Source organism: Myzus persicae, unplaced genomic scaffold (assembly GCF_001856785.1).
Source record: "Myzus persicae strain clone G006 unplaced genomic scaffold, MPER_G0061.0, whole genome shotgun sequence".
NCBI lineage: Eukaryota > Metazoa > Arthropoda > Insecta > Hemiptera > Aphididae > Myzus > Myzus persicae.
The window spans coordinates 1-5,602 of record NW_019101026.1 but is presented as its reverse complement, the minus strand read 5'-3'; the positions used below and the strand labels follow the sequence as shown (position 1 = coordinate 5,602).

Here is a 5,602-nt window from a genome sequence, read left to right as displayed (position 1 = left end):
CCGACGACCTGGAGCGGCCACTCACACAACGCACTGGGTTGTTGGTGGACTTCCGCGCTTGACTCTGGCACCAGTCCCGAACTCGGGCAAGGAATTGGATTCCCCACGAAGGCTGGCAGGAATGACGTGATAATATTATATCGGTGTACTCACTCGATCGACTGCGGTTGACAATGACGTCGGAGTTGGACGTTGACGCAATGTCAACGACGGGCGATGATTAAAGAACAGACAACTGCAGACGATTTGAAGTTGCCGCAATGGCGTGAACAAAGATTTTATTGGTTTTAACGGTACAGAGGAAAATATAACGTCTCGTGTATATAATATACGACGAGACGAGCGAACAAATAGGTAAAACAATATGATCCGAATGATACGGCAATAACAACAAGTGAAATAAATATCATTAACAACGACATCAATCGTACATAATAATTAATTTACCTAATGATAATAGGAAGAAATAATAGATAGGAGTAATAATTATAATGGCGCGTGCACGGAGAGGAAAACAGATAACACCGATTTCCGCACGGGCACGCGGAGCTTGCGGGGGTTCAGTCGTGGACCTTTGATCGCTGCGACGCGGACGATAACATTATTACGATGTGTCGTAACAATTTAAAAATATGCTTTATAATATGAACTCTATAACAACAAGTAAATACTATAAACTTTAAAATATATTTAGTTATGCGTGTGTTACACACTTACATTTTTTTATATACAATTTAATATGATAAGTATTTAATAATTAATAAAATGTACCAAAAGGCAAGAACCAAAATGTAGTTTTCTATTTTGTTATCAGTTGTTTTGAAGAAGGTAGAGATAGCAGACCGGTTCCCTGACTGTGTTACTATTCTTATAATGCGATTTAGTCCTATTTATTTATATTGTAAAACGGGTTAACTCACGACAGTAACAACTGTGTAAACAGTCGTTTTGTCCCCTTCAATTGTTAAGCTGGGACAATTTGCCCCAGGGAGTTATAGACGTACCTCCATAATTTTAATGTGGTATTGACATTTTAAATTAAAAATAAAAAGCGATTGAAATAACGAAAATTAAATAATTATGCAAATGCCTATGAATTCTATTTTCATATAGTTAATTACTAATTTAAATTGTATTATTTTTTATTTTTGACCAAACGTCGTATCTTATTGACGTGGATGAAAATTTCGAGATTCCTATGATTTATGTTTATACTCCTTGACATACAAGCTCCTTGCGACGCCGAGTTCCACCCTGGCATTTTTCTCGTCCCGCGACGTGTACAACGTCGCCATTGCGTCGGGCGGACAACTCGATTTCTCTGCTCTCAGACTACCTTTTATTTGTCATATGTCTCAATATCAACCGACCTAAAATAATGTAAGTATTACACGTGCTAGAAACTGTGGATTTGTTTTTACTTGTTATTGACATGGGAATATTACGTTGTGGTTTTAAAATTTAAAATTATTGATATTTCAGAATAATGTAAGGAGATATTACAGTCTATACATTGCACTCGTTTATATCCCGCTTGTCATCTTCTAAGGTCAACTCTTTTTAAAGCTGCAGCCTTCGTAGTATTAAACGATTACTCGGAACATTGCTAAAACCATATATGCAGTCGATGGACGATCAAATTCCCGATTCATCTGACGAGTTCACCCATAATGTTAATAACGAGTGAGTACCGTCTTACTGGGTGGACATTAACTTGAAAGTTACGGCCCGATATCATAATATACAGTGTATATGTAGACAAATTAGAAAAATGTTTTAATCACATTAAATCGCTTTACCTTAATGTCGGAAACAATATTTTATAAAAACTATATGCCTGCATTAAAATGGGACAGTATCATTAAGTATTTAATGCTTTTTATATTATCCCACAGAGCACATATATATCTATTCAATATTTTTAATAAATATTTAAAAAAAAATTATGTACTGAGTAAATGTTATATTTCCATTGGTCATAAATTTTTAAATATTCATTTAATTATAATAAACATTGTTTCTATAGTTTATGGATTTAAAAATACATGATAAATAATGTTTGAACCCTTTCACAACAATAATTGTTAACATTGGATATTATATTAATATCAGATACCAACATTTCACAAATACTATTTTTCATTAGTAAATATATAAAAATATATTATGATAATGATCTATGTAACAAGATAATTTAACACAAAAAATAAATAATTATATAAAAATAAACAACAGAATAAGCTATCATAATGGCTTTATATTTTTTGTAATTTACCTACATCATATTTGTATATATACTATAGGTATGTAAGTAAATAACATTATAATATAAATTAACATTAAAAAAAAATAAAGTAATTACTAATCATAGGAATCATTATCTAATATCTTTTGCATTTGTATACTATTTTTCCATTCAAATTTTCATTTAATTTAGATTCATTAAATTGTCTAAAAGCTTGATAGCTGTTGATTACTTGCTCCGAAGGTTTCTCAACATGTTTCTTAACCATTTTTTAAAAAACTTCAAGTAATTTTCAAAAGGAAAACATGAGCACTTAACTAGGGAACCAAATATAAACCTATTTTATAATTTGAATAGTATGGTTTAGTTTTTAATTCTCTGGATATTATGTTTGGTTTGAATGTAGGTACTAACAATGTATATTAAGTGAATTTTTATTTTTTATTTTGTATTTTATTGCTGCTTGTGTTAATCCAGTAACACACATTATGTTATTTTTTGTTAGTATTAATTAAATGATTTTGACTGCTCGCATTGTAACTGCTACTAACATTAAATTATCCTAGTATGCCATAAAGATTAGGACCTAGCGCTCTTCTATTTATATTTATATTACCATAATTTAATGGTAATGCAGATTCTTTTATTGCATTATTTATTTTTCGATCCTGTATTGGTCGACTATTCTATACAATGTAATACAAAATGAAGAATCTATTATTATTTTTTTAAATTTCTAAATTTTTTTATCTTATCGTTGAAAGTGTATTGTACAATAAATGTAGTAGTGAAATCAAGTTTTACATAAAAAATAAAATAATTTTTATGTTTATAATTTTGATGATAATGAAGCGAAAATGAGACAAATATGTGCATTAGTAATATTTAAGAATGTTTAATAGTATAGAATTTATTAATAAGAATTTTTATTCGTCATTAAAACCACTTTTAGGTGGTGTACTTATACAAGAATATGTTGTCTAAATTTGAAATACAGTTGTAAAAACGGTAGAGCACATACTGTAGTCACAATGTTGTTAGTAGAGGGCATACGACTAGATAGCCAATAATTTTAGCAATTGAAAAACTTAGTCTCATTCTGAAACATATTTCATATTCGACCTTCAGAGTTGTGGACTAACGTAACCCAAACCTCAAATTTCTTTAACCAAATAACTTTTACAGTAAAGCTGTAATAATTTCATATTTTATTTAAATTAATACAGTAGAGACAAAATAACTTTATAAAATCAATGTCCATTAAGTAACTGTAATTTTGTTTTACACATTTTGTTTGAGTAAAACATTTTATGCTTCATGATACCTACATCATCAATGTAATACATATAGTGCCATATACCATAATACATTTAAATCATTACTTACGATTTATTACCACATCCTTATTAGTCATTAATCATTATTGACTGATTTTGTTACATATATTTTTTTTCTATCACCCTACTTTTTGAATGAAAAAATCATGTTAATGCAAATGTAATTAAAATACAAAAAATTAATGTATTTATAGTAACGTAATTTTATTAAATTTCAAAAGTAATTTACCCAATACTATCAAGTCTATACTATACACACAACCTATAAGACAAATATTTGGTCGATTTCAATTATAAATATTATTATAACTTTAAAATAATTCATTTTGTTCAAAAAAATGTATAACCTATTAATTTTTATGGTAATAAAAATCATAGTTCAATATGTTATAGAATTACCAATCGCTAGGGCAGAGGACTTGTGGCATTTGCATATTATTTTGTTTTGCACAGTCACAAAAACAGCAAAATACGAAAGACCAATTGATTTCATGCTCTCACCGAGCTAATTTTAAAATTTTATTTTGCATATTAATGCATTTTTTTTGTATTCAGGGCATTTTTCTTTGATTTTATACTTTTTGAGACATAATTTTAATGCAGTTAATAATTTTATCAATTTGTTCTCCACCAACATTTTTATTTTAAATAATACAACCTTAAATAAAGTTATTTTTGATTTTTGTCCTATAGTATAGTTTTCGACTAGCCCCAGGCCACGATTTTTCCTAGAAGAATGATAGTTTTTTATGAATTATATAAAATGCAATATTTAAAATTGGAAATTATGGAACAAATAAAATTGGTTCAAAATAATAAATTCAGTTAAATAAAATAAATAAAATATTCTTGATTTCATTTTTAAAAAGAATATTCTATGCATATTTTTTATTTTGCATATAAATACTTATTGTGGGTATTCAAATGCATATTTGTTACATTTTGATGGTTACAAGTTGTCTGCCTTACTAATATACTGTATAGTTGAAATTTGAAGGATATTTCAATAGGTTTTATATTTTTTTCGGCATTAGCTAATATAATATTAAGAATTTACATTCTGCTATATTTTCATTTGAGACACCCAAAAATTGTATACTCATTTCGTTCACATTACATTTATAAAATATGTGTATATTATATCTCTCATTTTATTATATTTAAATATGAAACCATACAAAATTGTGAGAACATTTTTCATTGTCTATGTAATTTTATTCTGTAAAGAATAAAATGTTATAAATTAACTAAAGGTATTACTACCAATTCTTTTATAGTTTAAGCATATATACATTATCTTCTCCATCTGACTCTATTTTAATATTTTCCTCATATTGATCACTTACTCAATTTCTTTTTAATTTTTGTCAACTCATTATACTTTAAAAAAAAAGATACCTACGTGGCATATATTTGGCTTAAATGGATACTTTTAAGTGAATACGCTGGTAGAGGATGGTCAATACAAAATTGTATTATATTAAGCTTATAAATATGTTTCTTTTTCAAAACGTACTAATTTATATATTGGATGACTGAGTCAAATATAATATATATAATGCACATATTTTACTGGATAAGTATGCAATGGATCATTGATTGGGTTATCAGTTGATTCATATTTAAATTTGCTTAAATTTTTAATTTTCTGGGTAAAGGTGTTTTCTACTTTATCTCCATGACTTTTTCAAACCATTTCAACCGGTTCAATCATATAAGATTTTTTTTATAAATTTCTAAATTCTCAAAACTATATAAAGCAATTATTCTTGTGACATGTATAGTTAAAAAATTGTCGTTTTTATTTTTAGTTTGAAATATTTTTTGAAATTTAAAAAACTAATGAAAAATAAAAAAATCATTGCCCATTTATGAACCACTGTTAAGTATTCAATGATGGCTATTATTATAAATTATTTATTTTTCAGAAATTATACAATACACAATTGAACTTGGAAATCACTATTAATTTACACATCAATCATAAATTCAAAACTTAAATTAAGCCAAAGTAAGAATA

General features: G+C 27.4%; 1 long non-coding RNA gene across 1 annotated transcript; it reads left to right on the top strand.

Moving 5' to 3' along the window:
* Nucleotides 1-1,303: 1,303 nt before the first annotated feature.
* LOC111027410 lies at nt 1,304-5,595 on the top strand. The gene is made up of 3 exons (XR_002603778.1): nt 1,304-1,380; nt 1,483-1,683; nt 5,511-5,595. It is a non-coding gene; the product is annotated as an uncharacterized LOC111027410 (long non-coding RNA).
* Nucleotides 5,596-5,602: the final 7 nt, after the last annotated feature.